Source organism: Drosophila yakuba, chromosome 3R, assembly GCF_016746365.2.
Source record: "Drosophila yakuba strain Tai18E2 chromosome 3R, Prin_Dyak_Tai18E2_2.1, whole genome shotgun sequence".
In the NCBI taxonomy this organism is placed as follows: domain Eukaryota; kingdom Metazoa; phylum Arthropoda; class Insecta; order Diptera; family Drosophilidae; genus Drosophila; species Drosophila yakuba.
In genome coordinates this window covers 30,502,883-30,520,199 of record NC_052530.2, presented here as the reverse complement: position 1 = coordinate 30,520,199, position 17,317 = coordinate 30,502,883, and the positions used below count along the sequence as shown (strand labels likewise).

The 17,317-nt window shown below is 44.1% G+C and overlaps 1 protein-coding gene and 1 long non-coding RNA gene across 11 annotated transcripts in view; one reads left to right on the top strand and one right to left on the bottom strand.

Annotated features, from left to right (window-relative positions):
• LOC6539060 (polypyrimidine tract-binding protein 1) overlaps positions 1–17,317 on the top strand; it is a 130,490-nt gene that overhangs the window by 75,192 nt on the left and 37,981 nt on the right. The gene's annotated exons all lie outside the window — the stretch shown is intronic.
• Positions 7,212–9,185, bottom strand: LOC120322018. Its single transcript, XR_005561766.1, has 2 exons — positions 7,687–9,185; positions 7,212–7,598 (listed from the first exon to the last, which is right to left on the bottom strand). It is a non-coding gene; the product is annotated as an uncharacterized LOC120322018 (long non-coding RNA).

The following is a 17,317-nucleotide window of genomic DNA, read 5'->3' as shown; positions in this document are numbered from 1 at the left end:
CTTAGGCTCATCCACCCGGCATTCTGCGGTACATTTTTTAATTACTAAACCAAAAAGCTGCCTCAGCTTTGAATATTTGATTAGGGCTTAAATTTTATCAACAGCGTTCTCATTCCGATTATCTTGCTGACAAATGTCATTTCTAAAATTAACAGCTCAAACAAAAAAAAACTGTTAAAATCCTGCAAGCAAATGGAAAATTTATCAGGGGCATAATAAAATAGAACAAAAACAATTTAACTTTTGTCAGGACAGTGGACTCCGCACACAAAGGGTCAAGAGAGCCAGCCAGCCATGTAAATCCTGCTGCGGGATTTTTGTTAAAAACTGCATAATTCATATGCAACTGGGGAAGGGGCTGGACAAGGGACAATCATCAACATCAAGCTTCCAGCCAAGCCACAAAGAGCCGGGCTTCCACTCTGTGTAACCTCGCTGTCCCCGTATATTTCATTTAAAATTTACAAGTTAACAATATTAAATATTAACAGTTATTTATGCATTTTTCGGCACAAATCAAAAATTTACATACATGGCAGAAAGTTCGGACTGCCTCTGCTTCGTCATCTGCATCTGCATCTGCCCTGAACTTGGTCCTGCCCAGAAGATGAATGTGTTGATGGATGCCGGCCAACATTTTTCATATGCAGGAGACATTGTATTTATGTATTTGCCTTTTCCCCCATTTTATTCGACAATATTTTCGTCCTCGTCCTGGGCTTCTTCTTCTGCACTGGCGGCCGCAGCGAATGTTTATTTAAATAATTTGCTTTTGGCTTTTGTGTGCATTTCGCAATGTGTGTGCTGTGTGAGCTTTATGTGCTGTGTGTTTGCGGGAAAACATTTTTGGCATATTATGTGTGTTTTGCTATTGTTTGACTATGAATTTTTGTTTATTTGCCTCGGCTTTCCTCCGGCTTAAACAGTATTCCGTCTAGCAAACAACAAATCAATCTTAATTTATTCAAATTTATTGCTGCACTCTGAGTTGACTTATAGCAGCCGTGACGATTTCGTTGAAGTCGAACGAAAGCAACCGAACTATTCAAAACTTCTTTGTAATTTCGACTCAAATATTTAACAGTATTTTGCAAGGAATTTCTGTATTTTTTATTTTCGTTTCCATGACCCCCGGGCAGCTGATTGCTGGACGATCTTGGTGTCTAGGCATTGGCCAGACAAGGATGCTTCTAATGCTTTAGCAAATATTTACTAATTCCGGGCTCTAAGTCGTAGACAAATTTTTGAAGCCGAAAGGCAAAACTTTTGCATTTTCCCGCAGTCAAAATAGCAAAACTTACACTTCCCCGCTCCTCAAATATGTAAATGAGCTGAGATCCAAAACTTAGCTTCTGCAAAGTGCCCCAAAAGTGGCGGCTCACACACAACAAACAAGGTCGGCAACAAAAGCATTAGCTTGAAAAGTGCATCGCTGTGAAACCCGCTCCAGGATCCTGACTTTAGAATCCCCGAATGCTGGCTGCGGTTTCAGAGTGCATTTTGAGGCTGAGCAGGGCGGGAATAGGCAGTCAAGGGGTGAAAAATAAATGGAGTGTGTGACTAGCAAGTGGTCGGGCCCAGACCCTAACATTGGGATTACATTTACACAGAGGGGCTGACAAAAACGGGAATGGGGCACGACTTTTGGTAATACGATGATGGCGCCTGTTCCCTGGTTAGCTGCCCTCTAGTGTCCCCATCCCTTCGGCCTTCGGAGTATTCTAGTCGGGGAAATGCCAACAAATCATTGCCAGGACAACCGTACAGTGCACACTGCAAAAAACCAAGAAACCTAGATGTAGAACTACAAACTTTAACTTATACCACACTCTTTATTTATTGCAAATGTATTTTGGATGCTATGGCGATTTATGTTATTCGATTCAGTTTGGTTGTTAAAGGGATTTTCACTCCAGGACCTTCTAGGTAAAGTTTCAGTGCAAAAGGCAGACAGCACCCAGCGGGTAACAGGCAGCAACATCATCATCACTCTGCGCCTAAGCCGCATTTTGTGGATTCAGATGTTGCACCGGTGACTCACAACACCCAGTAGCGCGCGAGAGTGTACCTGCAACAAACGAGGTGGTTGCCGCCAAGTGATTTCTGGTCTAATGTTTTTTAATGTTGCTCATGTTGCAGCCCGGTTGTTGCTGTTGACGCTGATGATATTGTTGCTGTCGACAGCAGCGGTTGCTCTGGTCAGCTCACCGTTGTTGTCAAGTCAAACAGAATGTGTGGCTGGAGGATGCCCTGCAAGGACTTTGAAGCGTGTTTGGGCGATGGAGCCATGGCTAATTTTTCGCTCTTTGTGTGTGTGGGAGTCTGGAGAGTCCATTAGCATTTGACAAAGTTGTCCGGTGGTTGGCCCAACCAAAAACCCGCTTTGTTAGCCCTCTAACGTCCTTACCGTCCCTACGCTTCCTGTGTTGCGGCTGTGTTGCCGAATTTGACACAACATTTGTCAAACCGCAAAATGGCTGCCACAACGTTACTTTCATTATGCAAAAGGGTCAGCCAGACAAACAATGGCAGCTCGGTTGGGTCCCCCTTTACTGATATTTGAGTTGGTTAGCCTGGTTTGTTGGTCGAAGCCAGGCTAATAAGCCGCGATTTATCAGTCAACCATAATTACGAAAAAAGCATAAAATTCGATCAGCATTTTCGCACTTTTCATTAAAATTTAGTAATTTTTTTTTAAGGTTCTAAGTGATCTGTTAGCAAATGAGTTTTTATCAGTGCTGACTATTGCTAAACTGATCACGAGTATTTGCATATTTTGAAATCCAATCGCGTAATTTCATTGCTTGTGGTTGACCGGTGGAGTTGTTAAGCGAAAATTTGCCAAACGCAATTGTCACAGCGTGATTTTCCTGCTAAACCGATGTTTGGTCCTGTAAAGCGTGGTGAATGAATAGCAGGAGGGAAGGAAGAGGGAATCAATTAGTGCAAACATATTTGGCAGGGCGCTAAAAGCCTTGACGGATGATGATCGATAAATTAGTGAAACCCCCTGCCCTTTGGTGGTTGCGTGATGTTAGTGTGTATATTTATGAACTGGGGATATTATTTATTTACAAGTTTACGCTTGACCGCCTGCCGATGATGCTGATTTCCTCTGCCAGGCGATAAATATTTGATAGGCTTTTTTGTTGCTAGCCTTGTTTATTTAGCAACAATTAGCAGCTTACAAGCCAGGCGTATTATTGATTCCATATGCATAAGGATTAGCGCATGTTTTTTTTGTTTTGTTTTTATACTTCCCCATAAAGCCTGCAATATTTCAATGCAAATTTGCTGTTCGTCTGTGTGTGGGGCAATAATTAATAATTTAATTGCTTCTGTTTATCTCTTAATTAAAAGGGATTTATTTGACCATTACAATGGCAGCTTCCACATAAAGAGGGCCGAACACATCGAAGCACTTTACTTTTTGTCGCCTTTGCTAATTAAGTTACATAATTAATGGGCCCGATATATTTGTTATTGACAATTGGAGCCAATATGTGTCCCCTCACCCTTCCTGATTTCCAGCCCTGTTCGGTGAAGATAACCACAAAAAGTGATTAGGGACCAGCTTAATTAGATTTGATTGCTCAAAAGATTTTACAAACCCAATTGCAATAAAGCAAATTCAACATGCTAATCAAATTGTCTCTCTCTTTCGATTTATTTACAGGTGAGTTACCCACAAGATTATGGCCAAATGCCGGCTCAATTAGTAAGTAGAAAGCCCGAAAATTCCACTTCACTGTGGCAGCATAGAAGGCCTGTCAGCAGCACGCCCCCGAGTATGGTACACTAATTTAATTTCAGGGCATATTTGCAGTGAGTAGCGTCTTTTCTGCCTATTTGGCACAAACCTAATTAGCCGCGAAAACAATGGCAACCACCCATCGTGGTCCTTCTCTCCGCTTCGCCTGGCCTCTAGCTTCGCCTCGGCTAATTTTCATAATTGTTATTATAGAAATTCAGCAGCCATAAACAAAAGGTTAGTTACTTGCCTAATGACTTGAAGTGCGTCCTGGCCACAGCTCCAGACGTTGCCCCCTTGTCTTAGTTGATAAACATGTAAATGCGCTTATCATGCTGGTTGGCAAAAGTTTCGCCGAGCTCTCTATCAGTTGATTTTTGAGGCAGACAAAACCGCGCATTCATAACCCGACATAGACTAGAACTCGCCCGATGCGAAAATGATAGCAAGCCCACAACTTTTCAACTATTTGCAGGGAGGGTTGTGTTTTCTGTTTAGTCACCCTTAAGACGAGGCAAACAACCCAGCACTAATTAGGCTGTGGCGTTGATTTTGATGTGCCTTAAAATTAAAACGAAGCCCCGCCAGCCAACACTAAACGCTTTTAAAGACATCTTAAAGCCGTAACTTGTTCATGGATGAGAAGCGAAAAAGGGCCACGGGAAAAGTCGGCCTACGAAGTTGCACGATGAACTTTAGAACTTTTGCCATCCTTGGCCGCCGTTTCAGTTGTTTGTTTTTGCTGGCCGCCGCTCACACAACTTTGGGCCATGTCCTGTACAAAGTGACGACTTCAACCGGACGCCTTTCAATTATTAATACCACTGCTAGGTCACTGCTTCACTGCTTCACTGCTTCGTGTCGTCTCGCCCCGGCTGCAGTGTAGTTTAATTAATTAATTTGACAAAAGTTTCCAATTGAACTTCAGCAACAGTCTGGCCGGCGGCCTGTGGCTTTAAGCACCAGGCTTAAATAAGTGAATGCGACTGCTTCTGCCTCTACGAATCAATAAGAATACATAACAAATTTGGACGAAAAACAAGAGGCCAACAAAGAATTAATTGTTATTTTCATGCAAAGGCTTCTCTCTTCAACAATGGGAAAGAAAAGAAAGGTGCATTCCTCTGGCTTTCTGCACACATACATACACATTGTGTTTTTGGCATTTGCTGCTGGCCGGGCTATTTATGAATATTTCAAATGGTCTCTTCATTATGTGCTTGTTGGGGATGCCTTTGATCAGCTCAGTGCAGACGTCAAATGCAGTTGCTTAGCTCTGCAAGTATTTTCTCAACTTTATTTAGGCCCGGAAAATTCTTAGGAAAATTTCTCTTTCCGCAATTCACCGATGGTAGATTACGGATTTAATTAACATTCTGCCAGGGCCTGGCCTTTTTGTTCGGCCGACCAGCCACCTTTTGTGGCCCAAATCGAAGTTGCAGCCGCAACAACAAAAGGGCCTGCCCCACGACCCCAAAAATGTTTATGCCGCACTTCCGCTGCCTGGTGTTCAGTTACTGTTTCTGTTGCTGCCGCATGAGTTGGCTATAATTAAAAATGCTATTACTGCCAACTTCATATAAATTTTTAATTAGCAATTTTTGCTATTTTCCTACTTTGTTGCTACTCACGCCTCACCCACCCATTGTTGTAGCTGCTGACGAACTTTTTAAATTAGCACTTTGTTAAACACCCTGACGAAAAAGGTAGCATCCTTAACAGGAACAGTTCCAGCAATGTCGGCATAAATTGTTTTTTAAAAGGATTTTGTCCATTACCGCTGTCCCCGGGCACTGGCTTCCAGCCACGTCTTCCGCTTCAGCCACAAAATTTGTGGCAGCAACAGCAACGCGTGCCGCAGCAGCTGTTCGCGCGCATTAAGCTCGTGGTACGGCAGCTGCCTTACATTTTCAAATAACATAAAGCGGCTCGTAGTACATGCAACATATGAAATAAAGGTGAAAATAAAACGAAGCTTGCTGCGTACTTGATTAGCATGAAAAAGGGGCTGATTTTTGGCGGTAATTATTAGGATTTATGCATGGTCTGGCCACCAACGAAAAGCCACCGCTCCTGCGGCTGCCGTCTGGCCATAAAGGCATAAAGAGGAGCAAATATTGACACTTATGGCCTATAATTCGACACCCATCGGTGGGCGCGGAACAGCCGGGACATAAAGTCACCAGACGAAGGGTTAAAAATATAAATTAAAGGGCCCCTCCCGCACTCATATGTGCATACTTTACGATTCAGCAGCTTTTCGTATTTGTCCCCGCACACATTCACGCACCTTTTATGCATTTTAATTAAAATTAACTTCATTTTTATTACACCAGCCAAAGTGAGCTAGTTCGCTTGGCCGCAATTTTTACAATTAAATAAAGATTTTATTATCATATGCCAGCACGTCTTCGCAAGTGACTCTGTGTGTGGGTAAATATTTAAGCTGAAAGCGTATAAAATTTACTGGAGGTGTCGCGTCGGCATATTTTAAAAGCTTTTTGTTACACCAGGGCGTTTACTTAGCACACATGGACTAGACAGAGACGGGCATCTCTCGGGCGAAAGAGAGACCGGTAGATAGCGGCCCTCATATATGCAAATTTATGTGACATTGCGGCAAGCACGCGTTCACTTTGGCTTAAGGCTTGCCCAAAGGAATTTTCAGAACCCCGTGTGTGTAGCTATGGCTTTTGTTTTCTAGATGACGCTGCAGCAGACATCGTGGCCCAAATGTATGCAAAGCTTTGTTTAAAGTGTCGCACAAGCAGCCAGTGTGTGCGACTTGCTGGCAGTTTAATAGCTCGCGACCTGCTCCGCCGTTTATGCATATTTAATAGTTGCTATTTTTGCTAAGTGCTCGAAATTATCGTCAGTGGCTGGGGTATTCTGCAAATCTGTCGCTAAGCCCTTCCGAGCCTGCGCATTTTGAGATTTCGTTGTCATTATCGCCGCGAAGACAAAAAATGAAACGTGAAGTTGTAATATTACATTGCCAAAGAAAACAATTGATTTTTTCTCGGTGTGCCTCTTGCCGCACATGACACAGAAACCGTCTAATTAGATGTCTGCCTGCTGCCTGCCTGCCTGTGCAGAGCAACTCGACCCACTTGACTCCCTGACAAGTTACACAATTAGCAGCTGGCGAACCGAAAGTTGCGCAAACATTTCAATGAATTTTCCAAATTCTGCAGCCGCACAAAACTTTGGCCACCAAAAACCCATTTTGCGGAGCTCCTTCCTAGGAACTTCCATAGGAGAATCCTTGTCCAATGCTAATGAATTGCTGTAACTGACTGCTTCTCGTTTGCCTGGATTTATGCCATGAAAACTCAAAGGTAAATAGCAATCTGCCTGCAGTCCGGGCAGGGGGACTTTAATCAAACGATACCTTTGTTTGCTAGCCATCCACGCCGCCCGCTCCGTTGCCCGCCCCGCAACTGAATCAAGTTTGCATCAATTTCAATATTCCCACTGTTTTCATTTAATTTCAGCAACTTATAACTTAATTGTGTGCTTCCTGGCTACCGTTTTGCCCACCCCTCCCTTTCCTTTTAAATGTGCAAAAATTAAAGCAAGGAGCAGGGTCCTCGCAACAGGTTGCCGCCCAATCTCATTTGGCGGAGGGCGGGCGGCGGTTGAGATTGCAACGCAGCAGGTCCCGGGTCGGGTCTTGTAATTTGCAGCACAGCCAGCGACAACGGCAATGATAGTTTCCCCTGTGCCCCCTATTCCTCCCTTTTCCACGCCCTTCACAAACACACACACTTCGGTTATGAATAGCCAGTGGAGCAGGCGGGATGCTGGAAACGTTGGGGAAACAAGGCAGCCCGACGACCCCCTTCAGCTTCATCATTTAAAAGCGCATTAAAAAGTTTTTAGATTAATTTCGCCGCTGCTGCTGCGTTTTGTTTTTGCCACTGTTTGCTACTTACTCTCCACTGCTGACGTTTTGTTTTTGCTTAATGTGGCGAGTTTTAATCCCAAATTGCTGAAATTTAAAACTCGCTTGCTGTGCGTTGAAAATCCTTGCCATAAAATCTGGCGAACGAGAAAAATATGCTTCTCTCTACTTTTCTGAGCAACAATTGCTCCGGTTACTAATACGTTTTCCATGTTCCCCCTAAACTGAGATCCACATGTGTACGCTTACTCATGGACTAACATGCAAAGTGTAGTTGCTCTGATGCACTAGCAATTCAATAGCTTTTACCTTTTCAATACACATTTGGCAAATCATCAATATTTTTCCTCATCTAGCGCAGAATTCATGCACCTGAGAGACGCTTGCAGGCGGACGATATGGAGCACCCCTAAAGTAGGAATGATTTGAAGGTGGAGCTAACAATGTTTGCTGTGTATGCCAAGGGGCAGGATGGCGGCAGCACTCGCTTTCAGAATCATTTCAATAAATTTATCTGCAATTTCAGTGGACCCATACACACATGTCAGGAGTTCTCCTTGTTGTCGCTCGAATTCAATTCCAAGCAGATTTATTTTTCCACCCAGTTTTTCCATTCATAATTTCCATCAGGGAAGCCCTAGCGTTTTGTACGGCTGCTCGTTCTAATCCTTCGCTTATAATTCATTGCAAAGAATGCGTGTGCGCCCAAAAGCGGTTTTATTTGGGCTCCACCTGGGTGGGTTTTAAAGCGAGTTCGCATTCCCAACAATTTCTGCATTATATTAATTTCTTTGACCGTTTCCTATTCGGTCCTTTGGTCGACCTTTCTCGCCACAAATTATACGCAATTAAGCAAATTTGTCTAGGTCCCAAAAACGAAAAAAATCAAAGCTCCTGGTCGCAGGTCACTGATTAACATCCCAGCCGGCAGCAATCCTGCAAACAAATGGCGAAAAGGAATAAATAAAAATAAAAAACAATAACAGGCAGCAACATGTAAATAAATGGAAAGAAACGGAAAGACAACTAGGAAACGAATTGTTACAACGCGGCGCTACAACACTCGAAGAAATGACGGACAACATTTAAAAGAAATAAGCGAACTTTCTGACTTTTGAAAAAACATACATATGTATGTAGCCTGATGGCTTTTAAAATTCTACAATTTTCATGGTGACTTGAGGTCCTCTTCTCCTTTTTCTGTAGTGTATGGTTCTGGTTTCATGTCCGGTCGTCGGTTTGGCCTGCGGTTCGGTCTGAATGCGACGGGGTGCGGGCGAGTTCATTTAACTTACGGCGCGTTTCCGATTTACCGCAAATTTGAAAACCAACAAACAGCCAAAAATTCGCCCAAAGGCCTTTGCTGTGCAATGGCAAACAAAAGGGGAAAAGCCAACAAGTAAATACAGGGCCCGGAGATAGGGAAAGTAAGGGATAGCAAATGGAGAAGCATGCAGAAAACTGTTGGAATGGAGAAGCTGGATAAATTGTAAAATTCAATTTTCGCCCCCTTTACTCTTTTTTTTGTGTTAACACTTTTAACTTTGATTTATGCAAAAATTTCCACTTCACTTTGCACATGGCCAAAAGTTTTTTCCTTCTGCCCGGTTGATTTGTTGATTTCTAACAAATATTTGTGAGCTTTTCCGATAAAGGGGAAAAGGTATGGACAAGCAATGACTGTCAAACGTTCACGTGGACTCTGCGTTCATGAATCATGGCGTCATTCTTTTTGTCACCTCATCCCCTCCTCTACGGTTATTTGTTGGCCGTCTGGTCCGACTCTTTTATGTGCCGACATCTCGCTCGTGTCATCCGTCATATCCCCTCCGCCTCCACTGGTCCTCGTTAGTGTCACGGACCAACACTTCCTGTTCACTCCATCCGTAATCCTCCGCCAGGAGCAGCCTTTGTCTCCGGGTGAAAGTCGCACGCTTTCATTTATCAGCGCGGCACCACTCGATTTAATATCAATTTAAATTTTACGAAATTCATCGTGCTAGGCGAGAAGAATTATTCATGACCCCCTTTCATTAGCCATGTCATTTCCCATTATCATCAATGTTGCATTATTTTAATGGCAATTATGAATATTACACACATGCATGCAACCTGCCCGACTTTTTCTAGCACTTTAAATGGATCAGTCCCGCACGGGTTCATTTGCCGTCTTTCAATAATTTAATTGCCAAAAGGAGTTGCGCTGAAAAAACAGGGCTTAAAAACATTAATAAACCGGAAGCACAGCACCGACTCGCACCGGAAGCAGGACGAAAAGGACAGCGCTGTCTCCCTTTTACACAAAGTCGCAGTGGGGCAGAAAACAGACGGTGGTTCACTCGCCCATCATCGCCTGTTTTGCATGTTTATCTGTGCGCGAAAATGCATTTTTGCATACAACATAACCGCAACAGATGTGGTCGCTTCAATATAAATGCAGTTACAAATGGTAGACCCCTCCTGTTTTCTGCCCTCGTGTGCTGCGGTCATTACAGCGAATTGCGTTCGCATTTTCCGTGTGGGCGTGAGCCAGAGTGTGTTTTTATGGCTCCGTATGTGTCTACCCCCTCCGACTGCCCGTTTTTAATTTTTCGCTGGTCATTTCCGTTTTTTGCTGGTGCCGCTGTCCATTATGCGTCCTTTTGTCGCTCATCACTAAAATGGAGAAAATCGGGGTAATTCGGTAAGGGATGCCAGGGAAAACCTGTAACAATGCAACGGTCACTTGTCAGTTCTGCAATGGTCATGGCGCACCCTCTCACATTTACACTCAACTTTCGACAGAATGGGTTGTTTCGCTTAAAAAATAATCGGCAACCGAATGTTGTCAGGCCGCAGGGCACCGGTATTAACGATCAGCGATGGCACAAGCACAAACAAATAACGCTAATTATGGGACTTATGGGCTGGTGATGCACCTTTTAAGCGGATTCCTTCTTAAATGCATTTCCCGGAAAAGCCGCTTTCCGTCAGCCACACACGCACTCAGTCACACAGGACAAACACAATCAAAGCGCTTCAGCAGGCTAATGAAGAGCAAATGCAAATGGCTCTACGTTTGCTCTCGTATCTCTCTTTCTGCGGCTCATTAATGCGCATAATCAAAGTGGCAAAGGCAGCCGCAACAGCAGCATCAGCAGCATCAGCAGCATCGGCAGAAACAGCAGAAACAGAAGCGGAGGCAGCAGCATATTTGTCACATGATTACCGTATCAAATAACACGCAGACACACGCACTCTGGCACTGGTTGACTGGGATTACACGACATGGAGACATGGCTAACCATTCTCCAACCTCGGTCCGATAGGATCTGCCAGTCTGCCGTCATAAAGCAAATTTCGCGTTTCGCAACTGAAAACCACAAGCACCATAATTTGGCACTATCCACAGTCGCCAGCGGTGCCGGTCGGGTTTTTGGTGCGGCGTTGGCCAAAGAAGCGTCCAACCATTCCATCACATTCACTCAGCCATCCATTCGGTAGGTGCACGCTAAGAAAAAGTGGAATGAAAGTGCAGAATATATATGTATGGCCAGCTTACTTTTTTGCTTTCCTTTTTTTGATTGGACTAAATAGCGTATCATACGAAAGATGTACAGTCAAATTAAAATGTCATTCCTAAAACATGCAATATTTCTGCCAGTGCAGGCAGGCATCCTTTCATTCAGGGCATCAGACAGAGAAAGCGGACAAAGACAGCCCGCAAGCGTGTGGCAATAGACAATGTCTATGCATATTTGTCATATGTGCAGCCCCGGTTTGTGCGGTCCAAGCTTCATCCCACTGCCTACTCCTCCCCCTCATCCACCCACACGAGAACACACATGCTGCCAGAACTGAAATTGAAACTGTTTAGAGCTGTTGTTGGGGGGGTTGATGTTGGTCTTTGGGCTATGGGCTACGGCATGGCCTGGCAGGCAGATAATTTGCTTGAAAACCCATTTTCCGGTTTTTGGCTCTGTGTCCTGGCCTTCGTGTTCCTGTGTTCCTCTGCGTGCCGGGCTTGCTTGACAACTAGTAGACAGTTTGTGATCACTGCCACATAGCTCAAAAGATCACTTCATGTTGCCAAGGAAGCTTGTTTGTTTTTTGTTGCTCCACTTGTGGGTCGTTATGACCGCCATGAAAGTCCTTTTTAATATGCGTCGCACATGTTTCGCGCTCTCAAAAAGCTCTTAGGGCGAGCGCAGCTTTGTTGTTTTTACAACTAACAAACACACTACCAATTGTCACAGTACTTAGCAAGAACAAGAAAAAAACATTGGCCAATGCAGCAGACCTTAAATTAGCTGAACATATAATTTTCAACATACTTCTCCTTTTTGATTGCGATTTACCAATTCTAAATTTGTAAGATATATTGCAATAGGCAATAGGCCCTACCGTTATCGAAAGACTTTTTCTCCGTGTAAGAAACGTAGTGGCGCACATCAAACATGTCCCAAATGTTGGCCGCCTCAGGAACACAGCACTTAACGGCATGGTTGCCTCGGCTTAAGTAGTCGCAGTGACGGTGAAAGGGGAGGGGACGAGATTACTGGGAGAGTAGACTAGTCACGGTTTCTGCTATTCCATATTCATAATTGCTAATGGAATATGCTGTGACAACCGCAATGATGACGAAGAGTGGCTGAGCTGAGCCTCGACGGTGATGATGGTGATTATGAGCAGCCCACTACAAAGTGTTTTGCCTGCCATATTTCCCTGAGCTGCTTGGACGATTCCTGGGAGAAATTAATTTGCAGCTTGCGAGACATTTGGCGCTGGCGTCTATTTACATTGTATATATTACGTATACGACATACAACTGGGAAGCGGAGGTTATGTTTTCGATGGCCGCAGCTGCCGGCGACTTCCCACTCCAAGGCGATTCTCAAAAAATGTGGGCCAACTTCTAGGCGCCCGTCACCTGCAGCTATATTCACATTTTTTCCCATTCACTTTTTGTCGTGTTCTCCTTTTGTTTTTGGTTTTCTTCCTCTCGTGCTGCTGGCGAAGTTTTTGGTGGCTGGCTCTTTGTTAATTGGTTCAGTCACCTGTCTCTTGATCTGCCAGTCAAGCGCACACGACCCGTGGAGTCGATGGCAGCGCCACCACCTTACCGCACCCACTCTGCAGCTGCTGCCGTTGCCATCAAAGTAGCACCACAACCGGACGGATGGTTGAAGGCGACAGTGCCGCAGGAAAACACGGAGGAAGGAAGGAAAGAAGCCGGATCCTAGGGCCGCTCCATTTGCCAACCTGCCCAATGAACGTTTTAGATTACAATAGGTTAGGCCCGAGTCCAGGGTGGATTCTTGGTGAGCTGGGCACATTAGCCAGTGGTGGCTCGACCGCAAAGTTGGCGCGCCGCTCCGCCGTCCGTCGTTAACTTAATTGGCCATCACCACCCACTTTGCGGGTTTTTATGACGACGACGATGTCGACCAACTTTAGCCCACGCCCGGAGTTAAAGCACCAAGAAACCACACCAACAGCACGCCAGCAAGTTCGGCATTGTCGACGCGTCGACTGTTATATTTTTTGACATTTTTATTCAACATTTTGTGCTATTTAGGTGGTTGTTGCTGTTGCCTATGCTATATTCTATTTTCCCAGCTTTTTCGTTTTTTGTCACCTGGTCATAATGTTGTGACATTGCCTACTTTTCAGAGCAGTGCCTCGACGTTTATGGCTGGACACGGTCTGGGAATAGGACTAGAAACTGCACGGTCAAAAATTGTCAACTGTGTGCTTTAGTGGACACGTTATACTCAAATATTAGTTAGTTTTATTTGTTCTATAAAATATTTGGGGCTTTATGTTGTGTTGAAAATTGGTCCCATATTAGACCTCAGTATAGAACTATAGAACTATAGAAAATTTTTCTTAGATTTTCTCAGTGTATATTGTGCTGAGAAAACCTTCGTTCTCCTCTGCCATTTACGCTCGGTTTGGCCCAGCTTTCTATTTTTTGTGATTAATAGGTGTGTTAATGGATGTCATTTTGATGTTTCCGCCAGACGCATGTCCACGAAAAGAGGGCTTTCCTGGGCTATCCTGCCGTTTTCGTTGCTGCCCTTACAATATTTGACCCTCACACTTTTGGGCGCTCAGTTTTATGTTTAATTTGAGCATTTCTCGCTAATTTTTAAGGCTCGTCATTAAATGTAGATAATTTTTTATGCCCTTTCTCTGGTCGCGCTGTGTCCATTGCCATTCATTTACAATTTCTATGCCTAGGTTTATGACCCGCCCATTTTTGTTGGGCGTCGTAAAAGCGAAAATGTAACGAGCTGTCGTCACGAGCTTGTTGCAAGTTGGCCGAATGGCGGAACCGAATGCCCGAGTTGTTAAAGCCTTTTATTTTCCGTCGTAGACCAATCGTTTAGGTATATCGCTGTCCCCTTTCTTAATTACTTGCAAGTTCGTATTTAAAGTGCTGCCAAAAGTGGCCACCGACCCAAAAAGGCTTAAATTCAATAGGCGAATTGGTCGCTTTAAAAATATGTCCTTGTTTGTGAATAAGGCATAAAGTGCAACATGTTTTTTGCCCACCCTTCGGCCACGCCCCATGCTTTTTATTGCCTAACGCCCATGACTGCGCTTGCATATATGCAGATTGCCCGATGTTGCAGCAGGCGCGCAGTAATCGATATGTAAACATGCGAGTTTGCGTTTCGAATGCAAAAGGGTCGGGGTAAAGGCAAAGGGTTGGTTGGGGGGCGTACAAGTTTAGAAGCAAACACGTCGACAAACCAAAAAACAAGAGGGACGGAGCAGAGGCGGCAACAAGCTGCAATCGTTGTGGCATGCAACATGTTTTTATATATAAATCAATTACTTACCAAACATGACGCGAACGCAAAATGGAGCAGCGAGGAGATTGTCCGGGGTGTAGCGTGCAGTGGATTTATTGGCTTGGAAGCGGGAATCCTTGTGTATTCGTGCCACTCGGCTTTGGTATGTGTTGCAAGTCCATTAAAGTTATTCAAATTGTTTAAAAATTTGATTAATTCGCAATTGTGGTGAGTTCCGGGACTCAGAGACACAACTAACTTCGTTATGTCAGCGCCCTTTGAATTCGTTGTGAAATGTTCCCACATACATACATAAATCTTAAAGCCCTAGCCGCACAAATTTAACAAGCCAAATCTAATTACACTCCGCTAATAATAATTGAGCGATGGGTACCCCGAAAATTAGAATCAACCGAAATAAAAATTGAAATTGACGCCAACGTTTTTGGGGGCTGTGGGAAAGTCCCCGGGAGTGAAATTTGTCAACGAAATTTTCGACCATGAATTGATATAAATGTCTGACCCAGAGGCTGCCTGCTGGCCCGGCAAATAATGTGCTAAATAAATTGCGAAAAATTACATAAAATATTTAAGCGCATTCAAGTGTGGCGCTATAAAAAATGGCGGGGCATTAAAAATGTTTTTTTCCGTGATGGGCTGCCAAGTGAAAGCAAAGCGAGCGGCAAATGGCTGCCGGAGAAAGCGGGGAAGGTGGAATACGGCATGGAAAGGGAAGTCGGAAAATATAGCCAAACAATGGAAGGGACAGACAAGGATAACAGCCAGCAGCAAACAAATTATTTGAACATATAGCCTCCAGGCAAATAGCTGCCTGAATATTAGACATTTGAGAATTGGCATGGCGAATTTGCTCATTGACTTGCAACCCCAACAACAATGCTGCCACCTGCCATGCAAATGTGGGGAGCGTGTTGTCTCGGTGCCGACGCTCTTTAAAGTCGGGCAGACAGAGAATAAGCCAAAATGTTTGCACACCGTCGTTTCCTCCCAGACCCAGACGCTTTTAATGCATTTTTTATTGGACTGCTGCCACACAAAACGACAAGCAAATAGAGAAGGCCATAAAAATAAATAAGGCACAGCACTTGGATGGGGTGGGATGTGTGGGTGTGGGTGTGGGTGTGGGTGTGGGTGTGGATGTGGAATTTTCCCAGCCCATATCAACACCCATGAACCCTCTGGCGAAACGCGAGCGCAGCATATTTTTGCTATTGCCAGTGTCCAGCCGCCATAAATTTCATTGCTATTGAATTTTGTATGACCCCGGGAGCGGGTCCTGGCTCTTGGGTCAGCACTCCATACGTGCTTCGTGACCGCTTTAAAAAGGTATAATTTATTTTAAAAGATTCCCTCAACACGCCGCCCGCGTACAGAATGCCATACAACTTCTTAGTATTTGGCAAACAGCACCCAAACGGAGGGGGGAGAATCAATATCCAGAAAAGATTTATGTCGCCCGGTAATCGTTGCTAAGGTCAGGACCAGAATCTTTGACTGTGCTCATTAGAAATGCCAAACGGCGAATGCTTGTCATTTGCATATATACACACACTTCCAGCACACGCATGCATAACTTTTTCTTCGCTGCGAACAAGGGGTATCAGGGTATGCGAAAAAGATAAAGTTCCAAATGAAATGAGGTATAATCTGATTGACTTTTGAATGCTTTATTTTAAAATTGCGTCCCAATTTTGATTCTGCAATATAATACTTAACCTACGAGTTGTATATTACGATTATAAACAACACCAACAAATTCCTTTGTCAGCTGCTTTTGTGTCATTCCATTACATATTTCTTGGCCAGACATTTCTTTCTTAGTGCAAAAATATACAAAGTCGTATTACAGGCGAGAGTGAATATCCTAATAGACATCAGGAGTCGCGTGGCGCGAGGAGCAAATAAAAAATTGCCAAAACTTTCGGTCGTGCGTAAAGTGCGGAAAGTGGTGGTGTGCGGGAGCAGGGAAATATCAATGAAATTGTCATACACGAATAAATGCCCAGAAATAAAGACGGAAAAGGGAGTCAACGCCAAAGAAAAACGTCTGCCTACCTTTGAGGGCATGGGGAAATTTTTCTTCTGCATTTCCTGACAGAATCGTGAGTCAACAGTCGCGCAGAGCAAAGCAGAACAGTCAGTGGCAGACAGTAGGAGATACAGACACTCAGATACTCGAGGAACACATGTTTTGAATAATTTATGCGGGCGGGCGCTCGAAATGTGTCCGCCAGGAGTTTCCCCATTTTACCGGCTTTCCCCCAAACCAATTGCTTGGCACTAGGCCAGGCAAAGTTTTTTGCACTCTCGCACTCGGAAAAGTGTGGGGAAAAAGGTGATAAATGCATAAGCAGGAAAAGTTTTGCGCCTCCATTGCTTTCCTTTCGATTTTGCTTTGTATAGAATGGAACGGAGTGGAGTAGAGTGGAGTGGAGTATACTAATAGCGAAATTGCTACAAATCGGTTTGGCCAAACTTGCACAAGTTCATTTTACCCACTCACACAGACACGTGCTGTAGCTGGAGTCATTTTTTCTCGCCTTTCGACATTCTAATTTAGCTTCGCTTCAAATATTTATGCAAACAAATTGAAATAAAAAGAGTTCCCGGCTCTCAGAAGCAATAAAAGCCAAAGCGTAAATATTTAGTGGTATTCAGCTGGCAGCTCTTCTTCTTTATATGTGCTTTTAGATAAATTCCCGTCGTTTCCCCTTCTTAAATAGAGAGAAAAAATATGAAATAAAGTGGCTTGGCTCTGGAGGAGCTAGCTCTTAGATACGAGTATTTCATATTAAACTTGAGCTCAGCCAGTGACTCTTTCTTGTTGCTGTGGTTTCGATACTCCTCCTCCGACTTTTGTGG